This window comes from Apodemus sylvaticus, chromosome 1 (genome assembly GCF_947179515.1).
Source record: "Apodemus sylvaticus chromosome 1, mApoSyl1.1, whole genome shotgun sequence".
In the NCBI taxonomy this organism is placed as follows: domain Eukaryota; kingdom Metazoa; phylum Chordata; class Mammalia; order Rodentia; family Muridae; genus Apodemus; species Apodemus sylvaticus.
In genome coordinates, this window is record NC_067472.1 from 113,142,297 (window position 1) to 113,155,357 (window position 13,061).

The window sequence follows — 13,061 nt, forward strand, 5'->3', positions numbered from 1 at the left end:
TGAACATCTATGCTCCAAATGCAAGGGCACCCTCATTCACAAAAGAAACTTTATTAAAGCTCAAAGCACACATTGCACCTAACACAATAATTGTGGGTGACTTCGACACTGCACTTTCATCAATGGACTGATCAGGAAAACAGAAACTGAACAGGGACACAGTGAAACTAATTGAAGCTTTGGACCAATTATATTTAACAGATATATATAGGACATTCTATCCTAAAGCAAAAGAATATACCTTTTTCTCAGCACCTCATGGTACCTTCTCCAAAATTGACCATATAATTGGTCACAAGACAGACCTCAACAAATATAAGAAGATAGAAATAATCCCATGCCTCCTATCAGATCACTATGGAGTAAAAGTGGTATTTAATAGCAACAAAAACAACAGAAAACCCACATACACGTGGAAACTGAACAATATTCTATTCAATGATACCTTGGTCAAGGAAGAAATAAAGAAAGAAACTAAAGACTGTTTAGAACATAATGAAAATGAAGACACAACATACCCAAATCTATGAGACACAAGGAAAGCAGTGCTAAGAGGAAAACTCATAGCCCTGAGTGCCTCCAAAGAGAAAATGGAGAGAGCATACACTAACAGCTTAATGACACACCTGAAAGCCCTGGAACAAAAAGAAGGTATTTCACCCAGGAGGAGTAGAAGGCAGGAAATCATCAAACTCAGGGCCAGAATCAATCAAGTATAAACAAAGAGAACCATACAAAGAATCAACAAAACCAGGAGCTGGTTCTTTGAGAAAATCAACAAGATAGATAAACCCTTAGCCAGACTAACCAAAGGGCACAGAGATAGTATCCAGATTAACAAACTTAGAAATGAAAAGGGAAATATAACAACAGAAACTGAGGAAATTCAAAAAATCATTAGATCCTACTACAAAAGCCTATACCCAACACAACTGGAGAATCAGGAGGAAATGGACAGTTTCCTACACAGATATCCGACACCAAAACTAAATCAGGATCAAATAGATCATCTAAACAGTCCCATAACACCTGAAGAAATAAAAAGGGTCATAGAAAGTCTCCCAACCAAAAAAAGCATGGAACCAGATGGCTTCAGTGCAGAATTCTATCAGAGCTTCATAGAAGACCTAACACCAATACTCTTCAAACTATCCCACAAAATAGAAACAGAAGGAACTCTACCCAACTCGTTCTATGAAGCCACACAAAGATCCAACAAAAAAGAGAACTTCAGGCCAATTTTCCTTATGAATATTGATGCAAATATACTTAATAAAATTCTTGCCAACCGAATCCAAAAACACATCAAAAACGATCATCCACCATGATCAAGTAGGCTTCATTCCATGGATGCAGGAATGGTTCAATATAAGGAAATCCATCAATGCTATCCACTACATAAACAAACTCAAAGAAAAAAACCATATGGTCATCTCATTAGATGCAGAGAAAGCATTTGACAAAATTCAGCATCCTTTCATGCTAAAAGTCTTGGAAAGAACAGGAATTCAAGGCCGATACCTAAACAGCATTAAAGCAATATACAGCAAACAGGTAGCCAACATCAAACTAAACGGAGAGAAACTTGAAGCAATCCCACTAAAATCTGGGACTAGACAAGGCTGTCCTCTCTCTCCATATCTTTTCAATATAGTACTTGAATTCTAGCTAGAGCAATTAGACAACATAAGGAAGTTAAGGGGATGCAAATTGGAAAGGAAGAAGTCAAATTATCACTATTTGCAGATGACATGATAGTCGACTTAAGTGACCCAAAAACCTCCACCAGAGAACTCCTACAGCTGATAAACAACTTCAGCAAAGTGGCTGGTTATAAAATCAACTCAAGCAAATCAGTTGCCTTCCTATAATCAAAGGATAAGCAGGCTGAGAAAGAAGTTAGGGAAATGACACCCTTCACAATAGCCACAAACAATATAAAGTATCTTGGTGTGACTCTAACCAAACAAGTGAAAGATCTATACGACAAGAACTTCAGGTCTCTGAAGAAGGAAATCGAAGAAGACCTCAGAAAATGGAAAAATCTGCCATGCTCGTGGATTGGCAGGATTGATATAGTTAAAATGGCCATCTTGCCAAAAGCGATCTACAAATTCAATGCAATCCCCATCAAAATCCCAACTCAGTTCTTCACAGAGTTAGAAAAAGCAATTCTCAAATTCATCTGGAATAACAAAAAACCCAGGATAGCTAAAACTATTCTCAAAAACAAAAGAACTTCTGGGGGAATCAGTATCCCTGACTTCAATCAATACTACAGAGCAATAGTGTTAAAAACTGCATGGTATTGGCACAGTGACAGACAAGTGGACCAATGGAATAGAATTGAAGATCCAGAAATGAATCCACACACCTATGGTCACTTGATCTTCGACAAAGGAGCCAAAAACATCCAGTGGAAAAAAAGATAGCCTTTTCAACAAATGGTGCTGGATCAATTTGAGGTCAGCATGCAGAAGAATGCAAATTGATCCATTCTTATCTCCATGTACTAAACTTCACTCCAAGTGGATCAAGGACCTCCATGTAAAACCAGACACACTGAAACTGGGGAAGACCCTTGAGGACATGGGCACAGGGGAAAAGTTCCTGACCAGATCACCAATAGCTTATGCTCTAAGATCAAGAATTGACAAATGGGACCTCAGAAAATTACAAAGTTTCTGTAAGCCAAAGGACACTATTAAAAGGACAAAACGGCAACCATCAAATTGGGAAAGGATATTCACCAACCCTACATCTGATAGAGGGCTAATATCCAATATATACAAAGAACTCAAGAAGTTAGACCCCAGGGAACCAAATAACCCTATTAAAAAATGGGGTACAGATCTAAACAAAGAATTTTCACCTGAAGAAATTCAGATCGCCGAGAGGCACCTTAAGAAGTGCTCAACATCATTAGTCATTAGGGGAATGCAAATCAAAACAACCCTGAGATTTCACCTTACACCAGTCAGAATGGCTAAGGTCAAAAACTCAGGAAACAGCAGGTGTTGGCGAGGATGTGGAGAAAGAGGAACACTCCTCCACTGCTGGTGGAGCTGTAAGATGGTACAACCACTTTGGAAATCAGTCTGGCGGTTCCTCAGAAAACTGGACATGACACTTTTGGAGGACCCGGAGGAATATCCTGGGCATATACCCAAAGGATTCCCCAGCATGCAATAAAGACACATGCTCCATTATGTTCATAGCAGCCTTATTTATAATAGCCAGAAGCTGGAATGAACCCAGATGCCCCTCAAAGGAGGAATGGATACAGAAAATGTGGTATATTTACACAATGGAATACTACTCAGCAATTAGAAACAATGAATTCACAAAATTTTTAGGCAAATGGTTTGATCTGGAAAATATCATCCTAAGTGAGGTAACCCAATCACAAAAGAATACACATGGAATGCAATGTCTGATAAGTGGACATTAATTAGCCCAGAAGCCCTGAATACCCAAGGCACAAATCGCATAACAAATGACTCCCATGAAGAAGTATGGAGAGGGTCCTGATCCTGGAAAAGATTGATCTAGCATTGGAGGGGAATGTAAGGACAGAGAAAAAGGAGGGAGGTGATTGGAGAATGGATGGAGAGAAGAAAGTTTATGGGACATATGGGGAGGGGGGATCCGAGAAAGGAGAAATCATTTGGAATGTAAACAAAGAATATAGAAAATAATATTTAAAAAAAGAAACTAAACAAACTTTTGGCTCACATAACTTTAGAATGTATCGATTTCACATGGCCTGTAACTCATTGAGAAATGTCTGGCTATTTTCCCAGCTAAATTCAAATAGTACATTCGAACGTGTTTCTTTAAGTTAAAGGAAGAAAAGCATTTTTTGTGGCAGCATTTTTTGTACTTTTGGTTGGCTTAATGCTTGAATTATTTAAATGTTATAGATGCTAATGCTCTGGCCAGATATATACCTGGCAAATACTTTCTCCTATTTTGGAAGATGTTTCTCTATTCTAGTGATTGCTTTCTTTTCTTTTTTTTATTTTTATTTATTTATTTTATGTATATAAGTACACCATTGCTCTCTTGAGACATACCAGAAGAGGGCATCAGATACCATTACAGATTGTTATGAACCACCATGTGGTCCTGGGAATTAAACTCAGGACCTCTGGAAGAGCAGCTGGTGCTCTTAACCACTGAGCCATCTCTGCAGGCCCTGATTGTTTTCTTTTCCATGAGGAATCTTCTTTATTTTATGCACTCCCATTTATCAATACTCACAATGGTTCCATGAACTGTGGGAGTCTTTTTCAGAAAATGCTTCCCTTTTCCTGTATCTTGAAGAAATATCTTCTAGAACTTTCAGCTTTTGGGGTCATTTTCTGACTATTTTAGATTGATATTTGTATAAGGTAAGAGACACAGTTTCATCCTTATATATGTGAATACCCAGTTTTCCCATCATCAATTGTTGGGGGATGGGGGACTGTCTTTTTCCCATGTGTTTGACTTTGTCAAAAATCAGGTGGCTATAATTGCACAGGTCCACTCATGGCTCCTCTGTTCTGTCTCATTAATTCCATGTGCTGATTTTTGTTACTATGACGCTAGTGTTGGTTGAAATCAGATATTGCTTTAGCCATTTGATATCATTCATGCATCTGTATGAGTTTTAGGATAGTGCCTGTATTTATGACATCTCAGCGTCCCCTTGATTTCCACATCTCTTCCCCTACTCTAGATATAAGGTTCTCAGTGCAGTTTTCATGTCTATACCTGACTGAACCACCAAACTGGGGAGATCAAACCTAACAAAATATGCATGGCCTTTTCAGTTCCTGAAGGAACAGTATATACAGACTATCCTACTGAGAAACAGGTGTGTAAAGTAAGTGATGATGTTTTTGATACATATTAGCCAAGCCACTCACCTCTCAGGGCAGTCTTCATTGTCAACAACACATAATAGTAGCCATTTGATGACCTATATTTTGGGTGCTGAGCTTGCCTATACTTTTCCGTATTTCTCTCAACTTCTCAATATGATTCATTTCTTTCCTTACTAATTCTCTTTCTCTCTCTTCCTCTCCCTCTCCCTCTCCCTCTTTCTCTCTCTCCCTCTCCCTCTCCCTCTTTCTCTCTCTCCCTCTCTCTCCCTTTCCTGTAGCTTTCCCTCCTTCCCATCCTTATTTTAAACTATCTGAAAGAATAGACATATACAAAATCAACATCCTTTTAGTGACATTGATTTAAAATCTTTTTACTTAAAGACCTTATTTGCTTTATAATCAAACTTTCTCAGCCACGTCTTCTTATATCATGCAGAACAGGTCTTCTTCCAATCACTTCTGTCTGGAACTTACATTGTGCTCAGTCATTATAAGCATGAGTCATTTAGTGACCAGAATCTAGCCCAAGCAAACTAATTTTTTTTCTGAACCAAATAGGTTTATTAATTATTTCCAGGTCGAAGAAAATTCCAAAAACTTCCTATTATATAAGGCATAATGGACTCAGTGATAGGTAGAAATAGTTCTGAGTTAGGAAAAGCATACATTCAGAATTGGCATTTTCAGATTAATATAAGTTGTCACATCGAAGATGTTCTTATAATATCACTGGGCTTATTTTGCATCTACTCGGTGGACTGAGATTCAGAATCATCAAGAAATTTGCATGGCACAAATTAACTAGTACTGCAAATTGGATACAAGTTTAACTATTATCTCATAATCCGCAAGTCTTTAATTAACACCGTGTTGCCTTTTATGATGAAGGGCATAGGTGACTTGACAGGGGGCTGGTATTTAAACAGGGCCAGAGGTGAGAAGGATCTTGTGCTTTGGATAAGCCAGCCTATCCTCGAAGGGCTCATATATTGAATGCTTGGTCCCTGGCACAATCAGTGTTCAAAGAGCACTTGATCGATAAGGGTTCTGTTCTCATCAATGGATTAGTCCATTGCTGAGCTGCAAATCTGAAAAGACTGTTTGGAATAGTGAAGCTGTAGAAGACAGGAAATAGTGTGCTTTGGGAAAAGGGCAGCCTTGTCTCTCGCCCTCTTCTTTCACTGTCTCTGCTTCCTTCCCACTGTGAAGTGAAAAACTTTGCCTCTACCACATGCTTCTTCCCATGATGTCTTGTCTAGCCCTAGCTCCCAAGCAACAAAGCCAAAAGACCATAGACAGAAGCCTAGAGAACTGTCCTGAGAGAGCCAAACTGAATTCTTCCTACATTAAGTTGTTTATGCCCAGTGATGAGAATGTAAGAGAAGCAGACTAACACATCCCACAGATAAGCAGTATGGTGCAGAATAAACCTTGTAAATTGACCTATGGCTAAAAAATTTGAAAAACAAAAAGTTCATCTAATCCATAAAGCCACTTTCTAGAGCTCTAATTAATATTCTTGCTTTAAGCATTCATTTTCTCTTCTCCCAGGTACATGAGTCATTGTGATGCTGGCCCTTCCACCATCTGTCTCTGTAATAACAGCTGCCAAAAATGCAAGGGTTGAAGCTCTTAGCAGGGTGAAGGCACGTTAGTATCAGCAATTGGCTTTAGTATCCTTGTATACAACACACCAATCAAAGAGACTAATTAAACTTCAGTTGAAGCCCAATGGGACTTATTAAAAGAATATCTTGTAAAGCATTTCATTCCACACCATGTATTTGGATAATCCAGAATGGTTTAATTAGGAGATTAAGACCCCATTGAAGTATATTCCAGAACAGAACGGTTTCCATCAAAACTACATAGGGATCACAGTCCTCGGTGGGGAGGCACCATTCCCAGTATCCTCTGCTCTCCCTTTTAATGGATAGATGGCAGCAGCAATTCGCATTTCAATCACTTAAGTCCAAACATGCAGAATAGCTTTCATTGGATCTAGTCTGCCATATCATTGACTGATGAAGCTATACCAATAATTATAAATCTGTTTCCCCACTAACGCATTGAAAATTGTGTCACTGTAGAAATCAGTTATCTGACAAAAATAAAGGTTGTGGGAAAGTTTTGAAGTGGAGTTTTGTGTGGTCCTTTTCAGGTTGTGAATAAGGTACAAACTGAATTAGAGCTAATAGTACCAATTCTGTATCTTGTGCATGGTAGTAGAGTCCAATATCTACACACACATATACAGTGTGAAAATACATTTGAAAGCGTTTTGGGTTTTTGTATGGGTCATATATCCAGAGCTTTAAAACTGTATCTGTGCTCAAGGGTCTTCCCCAGTTTCTTTTCTATTAGCTTCAGAGTGTCTGGCTTTATGTGGAGGTCCTTGATCCATTTGGAGTTGAGCTTAGTACAAGGAGACAAGGATGGATCAATTCGCATTCTTCTGCATGCTGACCTCCAGTTGAACCAGCACCATTTGTTGAAAAAGCTTTCTTTTTTCCATTGGATGTTTTCAGCCCCTTTGTCGAGGATCAAGTAGCCATAGGTGTGTGGGTTCATTTCTGGATCTTCAATCCTGTTCCATTGATCTGCCTGCCTGTCACTGTATCAATACCATGCAGTTGTTAACACTATTGCTCGGTAGTATTGCTTGAGGTCAGGGATACTGATTCCCCCCAGATTTTCTTTTGTTGTTGAGAATAGTTTTAGCTATCCTGGGTTTTTTGTTATTCCAGGTGAATTTGAGAATTGCTCTTTCTAACTCTATGAAAAACTGAGTTGGGATTTTGATGGGTATTGCGTTAAATTTGTATAATGCTTTTGGCAAAATGGCCATTTTAACTATATTAATCCTGCCGATCCATGAGCACTGGAGGTTTTTCCATTTTTTGAGGTCTTCTTCCATTTCCTTCTTCAAAGTCTTCAAGTTCTTGTCATACAGATCTTTCACATGCTTGGTAAGAGTCAACCCAAGGTACTTTATACTGTTTGTGGCTATTTTGAAGGGTGTCATTTCCCTAATTTCTTTCTCAGCCTGCTTATCCTTTGAGTATAGGAAGGCTACTGATTTGCTTGAGTTGATTTTATAACCTGCCACTTTGCTGAAGTTGTTTATCAGCTGTAGGAGTTCTCTAGTGGAGGTTTTTGGGTCACATAGGTAGACTATCATATCATCTGCATATTCTTCCTTTCCAATTTGTATCCCTTTGACCTCCTTATGTTGTCTAATTGCCCGAGCTAGTACCTCAAGTACAATATTGAAAAGATAAGGAGAAAGGGGGCAGCCCTGTCTAGTCCCTGATTTTAGTGGGATTGCTTCAAGTTTCTCTCCATTTAGTTTGATGCTGGCTACCGGTTTGCTATATATTGCTTTTACTATGTTTAGGTATGGGCCTTGAATTCCTGTTCTCTCCAAGACTTTAAGCATGAAAGGATGATGAATTTTGTCAAATGCTTGAGGACATCGGTACAGGGGGAAAGTTCCTGAGCAGAACACCAATAGCTTATGCTCTAAGATCAAGAATTGACAAATGGAACCTCATAAAATTACAAAGTTTCTATAAAGCAAAGGACACCATCATAAGGACAAATCAGCAACCAACAAATTGGGAAGAGATCTTCACCAACCCTTCATCAGATAGAGGACTAATATCCAATATATACAAAGAACTCAAGAAGTTTGACCCCAGAAAACCATAACCCTATTAAAAAATGGGGTACAGAGTTAAACAAAGAATTCTCACCTGGAGAACTTCGGATGGCGGAGAAACATCTTAAAAAATGCTCAACTTCTTTAGTCATCATGGAAATGCAAATCAAAACAACCCTGAGATTTCACCTTACACCAGTCAGAATGGCTAAGATTAAAAACTCAGGAGACAGCAGGTGTTGGCGAGGATGTGGAGAAAGAGGAACACTCCTCCACTGATGGTGGGGTTGCAAATTGGTACAACCACTCTGGAAATCAGTCTGGCGGTGCCTCAGAAAACTGGGCACCTCACTTCTGAAAGATCCTGCTATACCACTCCTGGGCATATACCCAGAGGATTCCCCAGCATGTAATAAGGATATATGCTCCACTATGTTCATAGCAGCCCTATTTATAATAGCCAGAAGCTGGAAAGAATCCAGGTATCCCTCAACAGAAGAATGGATGCAAAAAATGTGGTATATATACACAATGGAGTACTATTCAGCCATTAGAAACAATAAATTCATGAAATTCTTAGGCAAATGGAGAACATCATACTAAGTGAGGTAACCCAGTCTCAAAAGATCAATCATGGTATACATTCACTAATAAGTGGATGTTAGCCTGGAAAACTGGAATACCCAAAACATAATCCACACATCAAATGAGGTACAAGAAGAATGGAGGAGTAGCCCCTGGTTCTGGAAAGACTCAGTGTAGCAGTATAAGGCAAAACCAGAACAGGGAAGTGGGAAGGGGTGGGTGGGAGAGCAGGGGGAGGGAAGGGGGCTTATGTGACTTTTGGGGAGAGGGGGACCAGAAAATGGGAAATCATTTGAAATGTAAATAAAAATATATTGAATAAAATAAAAATACATCGGAAAAAAAAAGAAAAGAAAAAAAAACAAAAACACTGTATCTGTGACCAACACTGAAAGCACAGCAAAAATCAAAATCCAAATTCCAGCTGGGTACAGTGGTACACACCTGTAATTCCAGAATTCTAAAAGCTAGTGGCAGGAGTAACATAAATTTAAGGCTACCCTGGACTATACAGTAAAACTCTTACCACTCCCTCCCTAGAAAACAAGTTCAAATTCCATTCTTTCTTACTCTCTGCTTTAATTCGTGACCTAGGTTCTAACACAGTGTGTCTAATAACACTCAGTATGCAGTATCCAGTATGTAGAACCAAATCTAGCAACCAGCATGTGAGTCTCACAATCTCTCTGATTTTTTAATTTTTTTTTTGGTTATTTTTTTTTTTTTTTGGTTTTTCGAGACAGGGTTTCTCTGTGTAGCCCTGGCTGTCCTGGAACTCACTCTGTAGACCAGGCTGGCCTCGAACTCAGAAATACGCCTGCCTCTGCTTCCCTCACAATCTCTCTAATCATACGCATCTCTATTCTTTCCAAGGAACATGAAACCAGTGGAGACTGGGTGTGGAGACAAAACTGTCCTTGCTGGCTCACATTTATCTAGAAAGGCATTTCTCTCCTTTAAGGTGGATAATCCTCAGACCCATGCGCAGATAAACTTCAGTTGACCCAGCCTTCCAGGTGCTCACAGCTATGGCTTTCAAGCTAGACCAGGTGTTTCTCGGGCTAGAAGTTCATCATTACCAATGGTTTATGAAGTTAGAGTTGGAAGCAATCTGGATGGCCATCAGCTAAAATATGACAGAGGTCCTCCTTGGAAAAGAGCAGTAAGAAGCAATGTAGGCCCAGATTTGTCAAAACCTACTTTAATTATGGTTCTTTAATGCTTCAACCTCCCTACTAGCCAATCACCCACCAAAGGTAGGGGAAATAAAGTGTAATAGGAAACTGGGGTTGTGGACCTTTTTAGAACTAGTTCTTTGTGGTGATTCTAATCTTCATTATCAGCTGCCCAGTCCACTAGCGAAACACCAAGCATGAATCAGTGACAGTGGCTAGACCCAGAAGGAACAGTGAGGTAGTTCCAATTGGCACAAGTCTGTGGAAGCAGTTATAATACCACCAGAAGTTCTTTGGTGTTTATTGCAAGAGCATCATCCACTCTCTATTGGGTTATACTTTCCAAGCATCATGTGACCTCTCAAGCATCCACTCCAGCAAAACATTACGTGCCCTTTCACCACACCGCTTCCAGAAAACCACCACAAATCTGTTCTCAGCAAAACATCCTCTTATAAGACAGTTTCCAGAAAAACATCACGTGATGCGACTGAGTCTCCAAAGAAACCAGAAATTCCCACTTTAAAGCAACAGCCAGTAGAAGTGCAGAACAACACAAATAAGTCTTTGAAATGTAAGTTCAGGAGTAGCTAGGGGAAGGTCAGGGATCAAGATGTATAACACAATGTCATCATATGAATAAAAGCATGTGTACATAAAATAATACACGTTTTACAAAGTACACACTAAGAAGAATACATATTAAACACATAAAATTATGGGGAATGGGAAATGAAATTGCCATAAAACATGAATCACCAGAAGGAAATACACATGCACAAACACAGGTATACAAAAGAGGGAAGAGTTGCAGGAGCCAAAGATGACAGTGGACCACAGTTTGAGGAATACTGTTACTTCACTGTATTTTGAAGATCCAAGTTAAAAGAAGAATTTTCAATGTATCACTTAGAGGAGAATGTGAAGGGACTAGACAGGTTAATGCACTTAATTTTTTTTCCTCAAGGCCAAAGCAGTTCAGATTAAGTAAAATAAGGTTTAAGACCATCGATACTGTAATTCAAAAATTCATTTTTTTAATATTTTTATTTTTCTAAGTTCTTTTTTTACATTCCAAATGATTTCCCCTTTCCTGGATCCCCACTCCCCATATCTCCCTGGGTACATTTGAGTTACCAGAAGGACCACACCATCCCAGAACTCCTAATATGCTATATCTAGGGTAGGTTCTTAATTGTACATTTTAAACATGTCCCTTGTGATATAGATGCTTGCTGATCAGAGACCAAACTTTAAGAACAATGATTTTAAATATAACTATTAAGTGGTAAATCCACATAGAAGAAACTATCCACGTAGAATGGGACTTCTCTGAATTACAAATTAGAAAGCATAAGGGAGAGGGGAATTTCCTTTGTAATTTGGGTCATTTTCTCTTCCTATTATAATTTATATTCAAGATATTTGTTACATTGGAATGAAGTGAATGGGTGAGTCGGCATCATCAAAAATATTTAATAGATGCCCCCCCCAAAAAAGAAGAAGATAGAATTTCTTTCTCCCCAAGCAGTCTGCATAGCACCTTCCTGGTCATTAACAGAAGGATTTTGCCACGTTCAGTGAGCAAAGAATGACTTGCCCTTAGCAGTAGAGTCTTATCATCAAGTTCTGGTGAACATCCAAGAGCAATGGCAACATATTCTTTTCAAGGACTCTGAGACTCTCCTGCCCATCAGTCCGAAGTGAGGCCCCACATCTCCTTCCCTTGGGGCTCAGAAACAGCATTTAAGAGGAAAGGAAAGACAGTAAGAGCCAGAGATCAGAGAGAATGACTGAAAAATAGTATCTCGTGAACATGATGGGGCCATTGGACACATGTTGAGCTGATAGCAGCGTGGGTGCCTGCACAAGACACACACAAGACCAAGCCAATCAATACTCCAGAGTCACTCTAGAGTCAGAAGGGCCTCAAGACTCCTCATCCCTATCTGAGGAATTATTGACATTTTCTCAGGGAATGGTCTCCTGTGGATTGCCTATTTTCCAGTGGATAGCCCTATACCTGTGTTAGGGGTTCGGGGGGACACCATTTGGACTCTAAATTATAAAGAAAACAGAAGGGTATGAAGTTGGAAAAAGAACACTAAAGAGGGTCAGACAGAAATTGGGTGGATGAGGGAAGGGTAAATATGACCAAATACACTGTACAAAATTCTCAATGAAAATATAAATAAAATGAAATTCTTAAAGATAGAAATGCACAAAATAAAAAGGGAAATAACTACAAAATATTATTTCAATTAATATTAAAATATTATTTTCAGGTAATATTACCTTCAAGGATTTCAGACTTTTGATATAGTGATCAAAAGCACATAAAGCAAAGGCTGTTAAGTTCTAACCATGCTATGATGAGGCACTGTCTCAGAAAGTCTGTGAGACAGAAATATTCCTTCATGTGAGAACACTTTTATAATATTTTCTTTGGAGTGTATTGCATACATGTGGTGTTCACACATATGTGTGCATGTTTACATGTATGTGGTCATGTGCACACATGAGTGTGTGTGCATATGTCTATGTGTTTGCTCATAGAAGTAGAGTCTTGAGACTGATGTGTCTTCCTCTGTCACTATCCAATTAGTATTTTGAGGCAGGCTCTGTCTCACAGATCACACTTTCAAATAGTCTGACTAGTCAGCTAGTTTCCAGGATTCTCTACCATTGTCTATAACAGGAAACCCCAGACTCAGCTGGCTTTCACATGAGTTCTGGGAATTAACCCCTGACCCCTCACACTTGATCCAC